At 38.6% G+C, this 17,446-nt stretch overlaps 1 protein-coding gene and 1 long non-coding RNA gene across 3 annotated transcripts in view; one reads left to right on the top strand and one right to left on the bottom strand.

The window, feature by feature from the left end:
* The window catches only part of LOC130355406 (uncharacterized), a 160,632-nt gene extending 154,717 nt beyond the window's left edge, over nt 1-5,915 (bottom strand). For both annotated transcript variants that reach the window (XR_008888510.1, XR_008888511.1), the window contains exon 1: nt 5,748-5,915. This is a non-coding gene — a long non-coding RNA (uncharacterized LOC130355406). The remainder of the gene's footprint in view (nt 1-5,747) is intronic.
* The window catches only part of DIAPH3 (diaphanous related formin 3), an 882,879-nt gene that overhangs the window by 511,334 nt on the left and 354,099 nt on the right, over nt 1-17,446 (top strand). The gene's annotated exons all lie outside the window — the stretch shown is intronic.

Below are 17,446 nucleotides of genomic sequence, written 5' to 3'. Positions count from 1 at the left end.
CGCACCACTCCTCTCTGTTGTTACTGCTAATGTTTGGAAACAAGGCATGGCTAACATCCAGAATGTTTAAAGCATACTTTTATTTTTTTCTTATAATTTTCTACCCATTATAATGTACACAATTATTTTCTTGATGCTGGTTTTTCTTGTGTTCTTTCTGCATACTGAATATTACACTTAATGTGCTACAAGTAGAGGATGTGAAGTGACATTTTTTTAAACTAATTTCTGAATCATTGAATCAGATTTAATAAAACGAATACTTTTCCAATATAAAGGACAAGAGACAGTAAATGTATCACAATAAAGGGGTTTTCCAGGAATAGAAAAACAGAGCTATATAAAAAAAAATTTTCCAATAACAGAACAAAACCTGTCCTCAGGTTGTGTGTGGTACTACAACTTGGCTCACTGGTACTGAGTTGCAATACAACATACAACCTGAGGACAGGTGTGCTGCTGTTTTTGGAAGAAACTTGCTCTGTTTTTCTAATCTTTGATAACCCTTTTAAATCATGCTGTTTGATCAGTTTGGTTCATCTTTGGCCCTCAATATTGGCCCCGATTTACTAAGAGTGGAGTGTAGTTTTCTTTGTGGGTTCTAATTCCTTACAATTTTTTCCCCACGTTACTAACTAAGGTTTTTTTTTTACATCTGCTCTGATCTGTATGGTTTTCCTTAGCTCAAATCCACTACATTTTCTCTGGAAACCTTAGAAAATATGTTGGTTTTTGTGAAAATGTCAGTAACATGCCACATACGGCCACAACCCTTTTTCGGGTTTTCTCAGTTAAATGGCGTTTGTCGACTTTTTCTCAATTCTGGCACAAAACCTGGTGCAAATTCTGATGCAGACAGAATTTCTGGTGTAATGCTACAGAATCTGGTGCACTACACGAGAAAGCATGTCGGGTTTGCAATAGTAAATGAGGGCCTTTGTCTAATATTACACCACATGGCTTTTTTAATATTTTTGCCGAAAGTTTGCCACTTTTTAAATAGTGCCTTTTGTCAGGCAAGGCATAAAAGCATCTTAAACACATTAAGAAAGTGTACAATATAGAATTGTAGTACATTTGGAACACTACACCTGTCCCATTGTGGTTGTTAAAATTAGGCTGCATTGTTTGTTCTTTTTCATCATTGGAGGAGCATTAATGGGCATTAATGGTGATCAAGGAACCCTATTATTTTTCATGGGTTCATTGAGTTTCTGGAATGGTGTGCAGAATTTCACTGAACAATAATAGCAGCACAGCATCCTGCGCTATTGTGGCTAGAAGTGAACCCAACCTAAGGGCACATCATGTTGGCTTCACGTGCCATATTGATTCTTCCCTATGCCAGCATTATATACTGAAATACAGCGCTTTATGCACAAGAGCACAGGACTGAATAGGCTGAAGAATATTCATATGTTCTTGGAATTGCTCTTTAGGATAACTACCCTATCCATCTTTAGCCTGGTATCTTGTATAAAGAAAGCTGCTTTCTCCAGCTTCCATCTAGTCTTAAATACCTTTGGCTGAAGGATATAACATCCTAGTGATTATAGTCATACAGTTCAGCAGGGGGAATTTTCCTTTCCACTAATGAGCAACCCATATCACTAGTTCTAAAGATCTGCTTCATTAAAATTACTGCTTTACGGAAAGGTAATGACTTGCAGCTTTGCTGTTAGTGTTTCAGTGGAAATAATTTTTGTCCATTATTTTATCTGTGTGCGCCATTGTAATATGTCCCATGTTATGGCCTTTTAAAGATGCATCTGTTCATTACCTTCTATACTAGTTTTATTAATTGACATTGATTTACCTAAAACCATTTCCACCTTAATGCAAAACTTATTTTCACCCCAGTTAGAAATTCAACAATAATTACCTAAACTAGTGCGATGTTGGGTATGAATTCAAAGCACTGGTGTGCATATCTCAAAGCAAATAAATGTGGTAGGAAGTCTCACTCATTTATTTTTGCTTAAAAAGTTTTCTATCCATAAACAGTTTAGTCTTAAAATAGCAAAGAGCCTATTAAAAAAACTTTGGCTGCTCTCATTTTGGTTTGAGAAAACATAATGCTCTGGGGTTTGTATAAAAGTTTTATTCAGGTCTAGTAAAGTTTTGAAATGGAAACACTAGTAACTTTAATCAGCTAGACAAAATAATATAATGTAATAATATAATTAGTTAGTAATTATAGTGAAATATCTGCAGAATAATTCTTGTAGTCGTGTAAAAAACATTTATTTTCGTTATAAAAACATTTGTTATTTATTGTGCTATATTAAAATTGCAAATGAGACAGCTATATTCCTGTTAAAGAGGTGACATGCCTTTTTCCATGTGCCTAATTTATATCTAATTAATATAGGTTTGGTTTTATTTTACTACTATTATAAATAATAAAAAAATGAAAGTTAATTTAATTTTAAGTTAATGCCTAAAATACTCTTTTCTAACCCCTATAACACTTTTATTTTTCCATTCCAACATGTATGTCGCTGTGCCCTGGTAATTAGTGCACAACGACGTACATGTATGTCTTGGGGTTCCGCGATCATAGTCCCCCAACACGATGTACGGAATCAGCTGGCTACTGTTATCAGCAGCTGGGACCTCATGCAAAATGGCGGACATCAGTGATCATGCCAATGTCTGCCATTAACTGATGAGTTGCCATGATTAATACTGATCACAACATCTAAAGTATCTGTTGGATTTGAGAGTACTCACTGGACCACCTGCAGTGCAATTGATGGTAAAGAAGTTGATTTCATTTAACATTGATCAGTGCTATACCTATGCATAGCAATGATCAGTATTAGCCATCAAAATATTTCTATTAATAGTTTCCTGTGGGGGAGAAAAAAAAAGCCCATCCTCCTATAACAAATTGTTTCAGCCTCTCTTCCCATACAATACAATAAAAATAATAAATCAGTTTGGTATTGGCACCTGCGGATATGACCGAACTATTAAAATATAATGTTAATTATCCCATACGGTGATTGGGGTAAATTTACACAAGTGCTACCGTTAAAAACTACAGATGATTGCACAAAAATGTAGCCATTGTAAAGCCCTGTATATTGAAAAATAAGAGTTTTAGAGGGGCATCAGTAAAATATTGTAAACATATTTTTTTGAACAAAATACATTTAATTAAAAGTACTTCAATTATAGAAAAGCATGTAAACATGGGTATTATTTTTATCGTATTGACCCACAAAATAAAGAGAACATGTCAGTTTTACTATAAAGTGCACTGCATAAAAACAAAACCCCCAAAAATTAGCAAAATTGTCTTTTCACTTTTCCACTTGATTACATTTATTTTTTGGCGGCTTTCATTTCTATGCAGTGCACTTGTCAGTTTTTCAGAATTTGATTTTGTTTTACTTCTGTTACGGATAGTAGCCGACTGCTCAGAAGCAAGTGCAGCTCCGGCGCTCGCTTTAAAGCCGCTTAAGGATTGCCGGCGTACAGGAGCACCTTTGGTCTTTAAGTACCAGGGCGCAAGAGCGTACTTATACGCCCTTCGTCCTTAACAGGTTAATGCACAGAATTTTTCTTTTTTTTATCTTCAGTATTCTTGTACATGTTATTACTGTAAATGTTAATTTTGAAAACCAAATAAAAAAACAATTCAAACTAAAATTATTAACAAGACGTTATATACCTTGTTCATATGTATGTTCAGGCCCAGAAGGGACACCAGAGTGACAGCATGGGAACTGTTACAGATATGAGTGAGTAAAAGTATTACTTTTTAAGGTTGAGTCCAGCCCATAGTCTTCCTCAATATCTTTTGGTTATATGATGGTCATTATAAATTTTACCATAGCCTACATTTTTCTGTTTGAAAGGATAAATTACTAAAAGAAAAATCATATGAATTCCAGCATGGTCTTGAATTTTTCCACCACAGGCAGTGTCCTTTACACACCATTCAGGGTTACAAATAGGGGAACATCATCAGCAACATTATAAAAAATGTAAAAATAAAACCTAAGCATTTTATTGGTGTACATATGGAAAAACTGTTAAAGAATGCTGAGCGTAATTGTTCTTCTTATGCAGAAAGGATTTTTGATTGGTTTGTTCAGGATTAAAACTTTTTAATAGAATCTTTAGAATGGGTTTGAGAACCCCAATTGTATGTGATTAGAAACATTTTCAATACATATAAATGTAACACTTAGTGTAATGTCAGTTTATGACAATGGAATGGTTGGTGGCATTTCCAAATTGTTGCTGAATGTGTTTTGAAATAATGGCCTCCTTGCTATTTTTGTCTTAACAATTCAAAGTGGTCCACCACAAAAAGTGAATTAATTATACCAGCTGCTCTTCTATTCCCTTTTCATAAGTGAAAAGGCTATTTTATATCAACTACTGAGTTGCATTATGTGCTATACAATCAGTTTCTCTTTGCATACTGATCTATATATGAATGGCAGTACATATTTTAACTGTAATAATTCTGTATACTTCTTAAATAGCAAACGAAAACCATGTTGAGGTATACTTTTATAACTGTCTTTATTTTTTCTTTACACATATAATAGCACCTTAGATTGGCACTACCCAAGTTTAAAGTTTTTTTGGGAGCTCTTTAATTTTTATAGGAGAACCTCTAAAATAAATGTCTGCTGCTTAGATGGAAAAGATTGTGACCCTCAAGATGCCATCTGGGGAAAAATATACACAATAATATTGGAAAATTAGAATGACCAACATTCTGCCAAGCCCAAGAAAAAAAAAAATGGTGTGAAAGAAAGCTTTACACTTTTCAGTTAAGATATCCTTTAATTTGAACTACTTTTGTATTCCAGTCCAAACAAAGGCTCATAGGGATGTCCAGTATTAGTGCATCTTAGTCTTCATTAACCAGTGGCTTTGTGACTTACAATAGCAGTCCAGAATTATTACTATATTTACTGACAACTGTCAGTATTACTGATCTGATCTCGGTAGGACCTACCAAATATGTCAGTATTATTGATCACACACGATGGTGACCAATGTGCGGACTTCCTTAAATTTGTGGGAGGAGATTATGCACATCGAGACCACTATGCATATGTAAATCATCCCTGTGGGCAACTCTCTCAATATCGGATTGTTGTGTCTATCCCGCTATGGCAGGCGGTCATTATGTCATTGTGACATCATGACCTAGAGTCACCAGGAATTTTATATATGTGATCATATGAACTGCTACAATATCTAAACAAAGCAATTCATATCTCTGAGCCTGACTATTTACACAGAATATTTAAAAGCTCATTGATTTATGCTATGGCGGTATGTTTTGCAATATCATGAAGTAACACACAGGTATTATTAACTATGCAGATAACAAAATGAGTCTATAAAGACAAAGGTTATACATGTATGTATACATATATGTAATAAATAACCAGATAAAAAGTATACAAATAGCATTCACAAGATTAATAAAGAGACACAAGTAAAGATAAACCATAACATCCTGCCATGCATTGCCTACCTACCAACTCCAACCCCAACGTATGTTTCGCTTGTGCTTCGTCAGGGGCCGTGTCTAGAACCCCCAAACAGGTGGGTATATATATATATATATATATATATATATATGTTGCTTAGACCAATCACTTATAATCAAAGATGAGTGGCATATATATGAGCCACTCAAATATGCATTTGTATCACCAAGTACATCACTGCCAGCTATCTTAGCCAATCATGTCTAACTCCTGCCTTACCCCAGACATCTCACTCTTGGCTCCGGCATCTGATGATAATAAGAATGGCCACACCTATAGATGATGTATATCTGGTGCTAAGCCTGGGTACGAGCTTAGCACCAGAGGGGCGGGCACCATCACAAGTCATGTGACAGTGATGTACTGTATTTCCACCTCCAAGTGGTGGGCTCGCTAAATAACCGTGAGATGCGGACGTAAGCGCCGGCATCAAGTGCCGAAGTCACAGGTCACGTGACCACTGGTGCGTGTCACGTGATCACAAGTGCGAGTGCTGTGACTCTGGTGATGGACACCTAGGAACAGCCCATTCACAATGCTGCATGCAGTGTGAATGGCTGTTCTCCACGGAGGCCATTTAACCCCTCTGGGTACGAAAAGTATCAACCCGGCACAAAAAGACAAACAAAGACAAGCAAACAACTTACATAGAACATTAAGTGTGAAAGGTGAATGAAAACATGCAAATAAGTGACACAGCAAACGTGAGTGAATGCTGAAAAGAGTGAGGGGTGAAAAGTGATGTAATGAGAGTGATAGGTGATGTGCATATAATGAAGATAGGAGAAGATAAATGACAGTGGTGATGAGAAGACATAATAAAGTAAATGAAATCTAGAACAAACTGAAAATATTATTGGATGAAAAACAAAAAAAATATATAAAAAAATAAATAAATAAAAAATAAGAATTAAACTAGTGATAGCGATAAGTGCAAAAATAATGGATAGGAGTAGATATAAAATACAACATATATGAAAAAATATAGAAATAAAAAGATAGAAATAGCGAAGGGAATAGAAAATAAATAATACATTATATATATATATATATATATATATATATATATATATATACAGGAATATGCAAAGCAGCTCATTACATCATGTAATGTTCCCTGGTATCAGCTTAGCTCCTGTTAAGGAATATAAAAAGCTGATTGGGATTTTATGCCAAGCCAGACTACTCCCCAAAAGGGAAGTTTCTACCCATCTGCAGACAGCTGTTTTGTGGTTTTTGCCACTCGTCAGTACAGAGCAGGGTGATCTGGCTTGGCTGGGGTAAGAGGCCTGAGAGCAGCTAAAGGGGATGTTGTATTTACCTCAGGGGGAGGCCACCACTCCTGGTATAACTGAGCTTTAGAAGGCGATTAAGCACTCCGCGGGCATTCTGGGTAGGGGAATAGAATGCCCGCGGAGTGCTTAATGGCCTTCTGAAGCCCCGTTACACCAGGAGTGGTGGCCTCGTCCTGAGGTAAATACTCATCCCCTTTAGCTGCTCTCAGGCCTCTTACCCCAGCCAAGCCAGATCACCCTGCTCTATACTGACAAGTGGCAAAAACCACGAAACAGCTGTCTGCAGATGGGTAGAAACTTCCCTTTTGGGGAGTAGTCTGGCTTGGCATAAAATCCTGATCAGCTTTTTAGATTCCTTAACAGGAGCTAAGCTGATACCAGGGAACATTACCTGAAAAGGTGATGTAATGAGCTGCTTTTCATATTCCCCTACCAAGAATGCCCGCGGAGTGCTTAATTTAATGGCCTTCTGAAGCTCCGTTACACCAGGAGTAGTGGCCTCGCCCTGAGGTAAATATTCATCCCATATATATATATATATATATATATATATATATTATATATAATATATATATATATATATATATATAGTGAAAAATGGATAGGTGCAAAATGAGTATATAATAAATAAATAATAAAAAATAATAAAGAAAAAAGTGAAAAATATGAAAAGTAAATGTAATCATGATGAATAAAATAACTTTGTAATCAAGAGGTGTATAGGCAGTGCTATTCATAAGACTTAAATGAAAAACAAATGTGTGTGAAAATACAGTGTGCAAATGACTAAATTAAATACAGATGTGAAAAAGTGAGCGATTGGGAAAATGTGAAGAAAAATGTGTAAGCCTGAATGTGTATGTGAATGTTAATGGTCATGGATATAAATATAAGATACATAACGCTGTGTAATCAGTTAGCAGCTCATTTATTAAGGTGGTGTGCACAAACATAGATGGAGTATAAAAATGATGTATATAATATATATATAAAATGTAAAAATAGTAAGAATATTAATGATAATAATAATCATAAATATGAATATGACATACTGGCTAGGGAGACCTAAAGAATACTGATTTAACCTATTATGTGAAAATAGTAAAAGCACATTGGTAGGAGGCAAAAATGCATGGCAGGATATCAGTGATATGCAGGACCATAATAATAGAAGCGTACGAATACATAGATACTTATGCAACAAATATGTGGGAAAGCCATAATATAGAAGATGATTAATCAACAACCTAAAAAAACTGAAAATAAGAGAGCATTAAAACCAATGAAAGATTAAAACCAAAGAAACCCACCTACAGGAGGGTAGTAAAGTACCAGGAACCAAAAATTATTATTTATAAATATATATATATATATATATATATATATATATATATATATATATATATACACACACACACACAAAAGGAGATGTATAGCTACAAAAACAGAACAAAGCTGGCATGATCATTGAGACCCCTGGGCCGTAAAGTTTTAAGCCTGTAGATCCATTTTGTCTCTAGCTGAGCCAGTTTGATTTTCCAATTGCCACCCCTGCTTCCCGGAAAAATATGGTCTATCCCCTCTCACCTTCAGACCACTAGGGTCACAATCGTGAAACACTTAGAAATGACGAAGGACCGTGGTTAGAAGTGACACATCTTGTTTGTCTTTCGCTGCCATGATGCCAAGTACGTGCTCCCGTATCCTTTTCTTCAATTCACGTGTCGTCATGCCTACATAAATAAAACCACATGGGCAGGTAGCATGGTATATCACTCCCACAGTATTGCACATAGTAGTATTTTGTATCTGAAAGACTCGAGATTCCTCTGAGTTAGAGAAGCTCGCAACCCAGTCGGGGTTTCGGGGCACCAAAGATGGGAGCGGATTTGTTGTGGTTTTTGTGATGGCTATGGACCAAGATGTCTCTGAAGTTGGTACTTCTTTTAAACGTGATAGATGGTTGTTTTGGTAGATATAGATTTAGTACCAGATCTGCTGTGAGTATATTCCAATTTTTTGATAATATCTCTCTCACTTCTGGTATCTGTGAATTGTAAGATGTAATAAATCTTACCTGATCATCTTGTTTGGTCCTATTCTTGGGTAGTAGCAATTGTCTTCGGCTTCTGTGTTTTGCCCGTAAATAGGCACATCTTATCCAACTCTCTTTGTAACCTCTTTCTCGGAATCTTTTCATCAGTTCAATAGTTTGTCTCTCGAAGGTCTCTTCTGTGGAGCAAATACGTTTGAGCCGTAAAAACTGACCAACCGGAATACCTTTTATCAAATTTTGGGGATGTGAGGAGTGGGCCTGGAGCAAAGAATTGGTAGCTGTAGGTTTGCGGAAAAGATCCGACTGTACATACCCATTTTGATCTACGTTGAATGTGATATTCAAGAAGTCCATATGTTCTTTCCCAACTTTATAGGTAAGTTTTATATTCTGTTTTTTTGTATTGAGGGCAATGTAGATAGTGGCTATATAGAGGCTACATAATTACAATAGCTACAAGTAACTGTGTTGTACACACATCAGTCACCGGTCAGCAACAGAGGAAGACACCCTACTCCCTACCCGTGACAGTACTGTGCAAATTCTCTTGCAGATGGCGCTTTGCAGTACCTATCTACAGGAAAATTACCAGTGACCACACAGATATGAGACATGTGCTCTCCACCAGTATTTTGGCTTTGTTAGACGATGGCGGCCACCTGGTCTAATTTACCGCGAGATTTGGCCGTAACCTTTAGATTGTTTTGGAACTTTCTCATTATCGGCCTTTTGTTATTGTAGAAATGGGAACTTGTTGGAATTGGCATCAGCATATTCCAAGTAACTCTTTTTAATGTATTTTGAAGCTGATCTTTGAATGAAGCAGTTTACACTTCATATAAAGATGGCTTGTCGGAGGCAAAATGTAGTCTTGCATGTTGGACTTAGCCCAATGTGTCTGACACAACTGACATAATTGTTGCCGTATCCTAACAATTGACCAGCGCCAACTTGGATAGTATAATGCAATGGTCCCTCAAATTACAATATTGGTTTCAAGATGCTGCGACTAGAGGAAAGAAGTTTCATCACCATCACAGAAGGAGCTTCTTTTCTGTAAGAGTTGTAAGACTATGGAACTCTCTGCCACATGGTATTGTGCTGTCTGACTTAATAAACAAGTGCCTTCCCCCTGGATCTACACAGTAGGGTTTGTACTGTACTATCCTGTGCCCGGGCTGCAAGAATAAACAAAATAAACTAACTCTCCTTCCTACATTCCCCCGTTGCTCCGGTACAGGCCTCACGGTCCAGCAATGCGAGCCTCATGCTGCTTCCGGCCGGTTCCTTATATGACAATGCGCTCAGCCTCTCACCAGCCAAGGTGGGACACTGCTGCAGCCGGTGTAAGCTGACGGCTCTATGACATTCACATCCCCAGGAAGCAGCAAGAGCAGCAGAGGGACCTGGAGCAACAAGGGAACGTTGGAAGGTGAGTTAAAGTTTATTTTGTTTGTTTTTGAAGCCCGGTATCAGGATAGTACAGTAGCGGCTGATAATGATTTGAGAGGGGGGAAGAGAAGCAGCGCTCGCGGGTCACGTATGATTAATTTCCTGATGTGGGGGACAGCGCAGCGCTGGGCTGATAAAAAGGGGGGGGTTGCGGTGGGGAGGGGAGCGGAGCAGCACTGGGCTGATAATTCATTGGGGGGGGGTAGAGAAGCAGAACAGCGCTCGCAGGTCACTTATGTTTAGTTGCCCAATTTGGGGATAGTGCACTGCGGCTGATAATTCATTCATTCGAGAGGGGAGGGGAAAATTCATATTGTGCAGGAAAAACATTTCGGTATGAACTGGTATACCGCCCATCACTAAGTTTAAGATTCATGCTCTGGAATCTGACACATTTGCATGTGTCCTATTAGGTGGTGTAGGTTTGTGCAAAAGATAACACTTCTAAATTGAATTTGTGCAAATAATGAATGCAATTGCACAAAATTTGCAGGGACATTAAGAACATTAAGGTGGTGTATAGCCAATGATAATGTCCCCTGATGTAACGGACAAGGAAATTGGTGCAGCTTTTATGTCAAAAACCAAGTGGCTTTTGTCAACATAACCATGCCCTAAAGAGGTTTCTGACCATTTGCAAGGAGTTGCTGGCTTTTCTCTGATCAGATATATTACAAAGTTTCATGCAATTACATATTTTATTGCTGTTTTTTAAAAACATTATAACATCATTTACACTTTAAAGGTACGTCACACATCCAGAATCTGCTATATATTTTTGCTGCATATTTTCTGTAGTTGATTTTGCTATCCATTGAAATTAATGGGTAGCAGAATCAGCTGCACAAAATATGTGTTACGCCGAGCGCTCCAGGTCCCTGCTCCTCCCCGGAGCACTCGCGGCGTCTCTCTCTGCAGCGCCCCGGTCAGACCCGCTGACCGGGAGCGCTGCACTGACACTGCCATCGGGGGATGCAATTCGCATAGCGGGACGCGCCCGCTCGCGAATCGCATCCCAAGTCATTCACCTGCCCCGGCCCCCGGCTGTCATGTCTTGGCGCGCACGGCTCCGCTCCTTAGGGCGCGCGCGCGCCAGCTCTCTAAGATTTAAAGGGCCAGTGCACCAATGATTGGTGCCTGGCCCAATCAGCCTAATTAGCTTCCACCTGCTCCCTGTCCATATTACCTCACTTCCCCTTTACTTCCTTGCTGGATCCTGTTGCCTTGTGCCAGTGAAAGCGTTTAGTGTTGTCCAAAGCCTGTGTTCCAGACCTTCTGCTATTCCTATTTGACTACGAACCTTGTCGCCTGCCGCGACCTTCTGCTACGTCTGACCTTGCCTCTGCCTAGTCCTTCTGCCAACTCCTCCTTCTCAGCCGTGGCCTGCTTGGACTCTGGTGCTTCTGGAAATTTTATTCTGGACTCTTTGGTGAACAAGTTCTGCATCCCGGTGACCCGTCTCGTCAAGCCACTCTATATTTCTTCGGTCAACGGAGTGAAGTTGGACTGTACTGTGCGTTACCGCACAGAACCCCTCTTAATGTGCATAGGACTCCACGAAAAGATTGAATTGTTCGTCCTTCCCAACTGCACCTCTGAAGTCCTCGGTCTGCCATGGCTCCAGCATCATTCTCCCACCCTTGACTGGACCACCGGGGAGATCAAGAATTGGGGCCCTGCTTGCCGCAAGAAATGCCTCACGTCTGCTCCCAGTCCCGTCAGGCAAGCCTCAGTGCCTTCTCCTACACCTGGTCTCCCCAAGGCCTATCAGGACTATGCTTTGCCTCCTCCTAGCCCCCGTCCTGGTAACACACTGCCCCATGCCAAGCTTCACCCTCTGCCGTCCCTCCCCATTCCCACTCCTTCTGAACTACCTGCCTTGGATGAGGAAACCCTACAATCGCTCCCAGTGTCCTCGTCCCACGTGAAGCAATTACAGGACAAAAAAAGGGGGAGACCTAAGGGGGGGGTACTGTTACGCCGTGCGCTCCAGGTCCCTGCTCCTCCCCGGAGCGCTCGCAGCGTTTCTCTCTCTGCAGCGCCCCGGTCAGACCCGCTGACCGGGAGCGCTGCACTGACACTGCCAGCGGGGATGCGATTGGCATAGCAGGATGCGCCCGCTCGTGAATCGCATCCCAAGTCTATCACCTGTCCCGGCCCCCGGCTGTCATGTCCTGGCGCGCGGCTCCGCTCCTTAGGGCGCGCACGCCAGCTCTCTAAGATTTAAAGGGCCAGTGCACCAATGATTGGTGCCTGGCCCAATCAGCCTAATTAGCTTCCACCTGCTCCCTTTCCATATTACCTCACTTCCCCTGCATTTCCTTGACAGATCCTGTTGCCTTGTGCCAGTTAAAGCGTTTAGTGTTGTCCAAAGCCTGTGTTCCAGACCTTCTGCTATTCCTATTTGACTACGAACCTTGCCGCCTGCCCCGACCTTCTGCTACGTCTGACCTTGCCTCTGCCTAGTCCTTCTGTCCCACGCCTTCTCAGCAGTCAGCGAGGTTGAGCCGTTGCCAGTGGATACGACCTGGTTGCTACCGCCGCAGCAAGACCATCTCGCTTTGCGGCGGGCTCTGGTGAATACCAGTAGCAACTTAGAACCGGTCCACCGACATGGTCCACGCCAATCCCTTGCTGACACAGATGATCCACATCCAGCCTGCCGAATCCTAACAATATGCAGCAGATCCTGTACATGTGAACGTAACCTCAATATGGTACCACTAAAGTTCTAAAGGTGGAAACAGCACCCATATAGTAATTAACCAGAAATTACACTTGCTTCTTTTTTTGCCAGTTATTTATTTATATTTCACTTCATTTTATTTTTTATTTTTATAATTTTTCCTACTTTATGCCAGAATGATTTTTGGTTTACTAACTGCCTGTCTTTAGTGCTGTATGTAGGGCACAATATTTTACTTAGCTTACTTTTCCTTTCCCCCATCAGCTATACTGAAAAATTCTATTTATACAGACCTGAATTACAGATAAACCATGGCAGGACTGTACAATGCCATAACCATTCTATCAAAAGCCCTAAAAAAGACTTAATGTGAGAGGATAATTCAGTTGCACTCACTACTAAGCCTGTGGACTTTTTCCTCTGCAGATACCATCGTTAACCTGCCAAAGTATAAATTGTCTTCTGGGCTTTGAACTATAGCATCTCAGGGAAAAAATATTCTCTTTAAGAAACATTTGATATGCCTAAACTCACGTTCACAAGGATTGCATGAAGGGTTTATTATGTTTGTCTTGAGCCACATAAATAATTTTCCTGGTTGTCCAAGTATATAGAATGCTATAGACCCTTATCTAGTAGAGAACAACATATTATAGGAATGTTTATTCTTTCTACTATGTAGGTGCTGTAAAAACAAAAGAACAAGACTCAACAATTCTGTTTGTTACTTATTCTTTCAGAAGATTAGCTAGATTAATGGGCATAGACATAATCATAGATAAAAGAACGGTCCCCAGCACCTGTGCCTTCCCTATAAACTGTTATTTGTTCCACACAAATAAAAGCTTCCTAGGTTGACCCTTCTGCTGATATCATGATGTGATTTATCCAAACAATGGGAACTGTTTGACTCCTTTTAGATGCTTTCCTAAAATTGATAATACATGTAGAAGCCAGTGCAAAAGTTTAGTCTCTAATAATGATCTCCATGCATAATTAAGGTATATATTTTCATTAAAGTGTACATTATAGTATAGCAAACACCTGCACATTTCCAAAAATGGTTGTTTATTATTTCCTTTTATGTTTTATTGGCTGTGAGTTTATCCTGAGATGTATTTGGTACGTAGTTTAAAGATATTTGTGTTTAGCTATCGGAAATGAGTAAAAGGCACAACTTTAAATGTTTATTATCTTTTCTTTTTTTTTTTTTTTTTTTTATTACTTGACTCATGTTTTTATGACAACAAAACACAATCACCAGGTTGTGAACATGAAGCATATTCACTTGCATTTTACTGGAGTGCATTGATCAGACAGCTTTATTTGGTGCAGTAGAAAAACATACAGTAGGAAATATAAGTTAAGCAATAAAATAGCTCTAGGGGACAACAATTTAAGTGGAAAATTTGTATTTTATCCATCCCTTTGCATGATGTGATCATATAATATTTTTATTTTGAATAAAAGCCTAAGAAACTGGAAAGCCCCTCAAAGTTCAAAATGCTAACGTGTGACTTATGTATTTTAAGAATCAAGACATTTTTTTTTTCCTCTAGTGGCTGTTGTAGTGACCAAAAGGGGCTAGCTATTTATCTTTACCAAATGGAGAATCTAGTTGAAGTCAGTGGGGTCAATGATGATTTTGTTTTTTCAATGGAATAGATTGATGTACAGAATGTAAATGTTATAACATCTCAACATTAAAGGCAGTCGACCACCAGTTTTGGTGAAATTAAACCACTGTGTTTGTTAAATAGTGGACATTATTTTGTAATAAACACTATTTTTAGTATCCTAATGTGCTGTGTCGTTGTATGGGACAAAATTCTTATTCAATATTTAGATGAACGCACTAGGGGAGTGACTGTGTGCCTAGGAGTACCTCTTTGCCCACCTTGATCCCTCCTATCTCCTCTAGATCAGCTGTTGCAATACACATATTTTTCTCTACAGTTTTTCTATTTCACTGTATATTTATGGCAAGATAAAGGGTGTTGATACAAAGTATACTTGATCCCACAGAGACAAGTCTTCATATGTAGAAAAGATATGACTCTTAGAAAGAGAAGAGGAAAAAAATTAAAAGTTAAAAGTTTTATTTTCTAAGTCAGGTAGGGTGTTAAAGGCAGTCTTCCCATGTGTTCTTTTAAGAAGCTACATATGGTTTTCTTATTGCTGCTATTTTTGATATTCTTACTATTTTTTATAAACCTTACTGTATGTTGCACATGGCAGCCCATATCACTATATGCCTCTTGGTTGTCTTCAACTTAGCCTACTTTCATATGGGCATAATTTAGTTAATACAACCACCAGTTGTACATAAAATGAAAGTATAATGAAGACATCTAAAGTTTTAGATGTATTCAAAAGTATTGAATCCATTACTGCTTTTGCTTACAAATATTAATGGAAATATCTCTGTGTGAATGTGGTTTTAAATGATCCCTTTTGTGATCTTGTGTCCTTGATATTAGGGGTCTCAGTGCCCTGAGCTATATAACTGGCTGACAGCTCTGAAGTTTATTGCAATTATTAGTTCACCTTAAAGTACTGTGTAAAGAATTAAATAACATTTGTTGCTAGCACTGTAACTTTAGTTCTTTGACTAAATATATTTTTGATCAATAGACTAAATGCTTGACTTGTGGGGTCCAGTAATAATTAAATCTGATTAATTTCTGAAAATTGCAGTAGAAAAGATTAGTTGGTTAATTAGTCGTCATTTCCAACCTCTTTTTATTTATTTATTTTTTTATTTTTTTTTTAAACCATAAGCAGCTAATCTTTTTCATGGCTGGCATTATGTCTTTCTTGGCATTTACCATGAACTAAATAAATATGTATTAGTGTATTTAACCTTTACTGTTGACATTTTTCAAATTATGCATGTATGATATATTTGTGAAAAGCATGTTCTGACCTGTGTAAACATACTCATGGATGCACACTGTGGCACAGCTCTTATGGGGAGCTGATATCCTGCAAATAGTCTTAGACTGAATAGGTCGATGTAACACATATGTTGAAGGTATACAAAATGTGATCTGTCTTACCTGCTACTGCTGGGAAGCAGCTGTTTGACTGTTCTTTAATACGTAACCAATATTTACAAAATTTTCTGTCTGCTTTACCTATATATGTCTTTGTAGTAGTTACCATCTCATTTTCATAATCTTTCTCTTTAGGGTGAATTTGTTGACTTGTTGTGTATACTGATGTGCTAGGACAATAAAACTGTCTCCATTATATTTTTTGTTGTTCCTCTCTTGCTGCCAAAATAAACTCAGACTGGTCAAGGTATGGCCTTTGCAAGACCACTGAAGATGTATTGTGATATCAGGACCCTTTAAAGGGGTTAGCACACTAATAGCATCACTGATCCACAGTACACATGATAATTCTGTGTTTGTTGGGACCCACAGCGACCTCAGGGATGTAGCTCTCCAAGTTCTTTTTCTAAACAAAGTTTTAGTGTGCTTGCATGAGCATGCTCCATTTACTCATCTAGGACCAATGTTGCATCAGTCACAATAAAATGTATGCCTAAAGTTTTAAATACATGGCCACATACACATAACCTATGGGTATAAAATGATGGTCAAAGAAGACCAGTTGAGGACCATATCTAAGTGGATATTTGTACTTTTTCTGCCTATGTACCTTGAAGAAAACAAAATACTTTGGAATCATTGAGTGTTGAGGTTCTAAAGGGGTACTCCTGTGCCCCAGCATTCTTAACATTTTGTTCAGAACGCTTGGTATGTCACAGCCACACTGACCTTTCCCAGCATTCCTAGTGGCCTGGCACCATATTATAGGTTACATAGTCTCCAGCAGGTGTGGCTATTCTGTAATGGGTGGGTGAATAGCATTACTGCCACAATTGTTGTAATTGTGCCAAACTAAAGAATCAGGATAACATAAGTTTTACTGCACGTACAGAGGTGAAAAAAGAGACCATATTTGTGTTCAGTTTTAGAGCATATGTTGTGAAAAAAAATGATCAATGCCATTACAATGTACAATTGGTCCCACTAAAAACAAGCTTATGTGGGTGTGTAAATGAAAAAGATAATGGCCGGCATTATCATGTAGGTGTAAGTGAAGCATTTTTATACACCTTTTTTTTGTGTGCTGTAGGAGCACCAAATTTATTAAATAGTCACAGAGCTTTTGATAAATTTTTTTGCAGGTTAACATTTTCTGAAATTTCTCTCTCCACATACACCAAAAAGCTAAGCTAAGTCTGTGCTGGTGTAGTTTTTGCACCTTTTTTGTGCCTTTTCACAAAAAGGTGCAGTTGATAAAACCCTTCCATATCACGTGTTTGACAAAATCAGTGGATTTCAACTCAAAATCAGCAGAAATGTGTATACCAAAGGGCGCAAATAAAGCCTGCTTGCACCTTTTTTGCACCTTTTCT

The sequence above is a fragment of the Hyla sarda genome, chromosome 2 (assembly GCF_029499605.1).
Source record: "Hyla sarda isolate aHylSar1 chromosome 2, aHylSar1.hap1, whole genome shotgun sequence".
NCBI classification, from domain to species: Eukaryota; Metazoa; Chordata; class Amphibia; order Anura; family Hylidae; genus Hyla; species Hyla sarda.
Note: the sequence above shows the minus strand (reverse complement) of the source record. Positions and strands in the feature narration are given on the sequence as shown.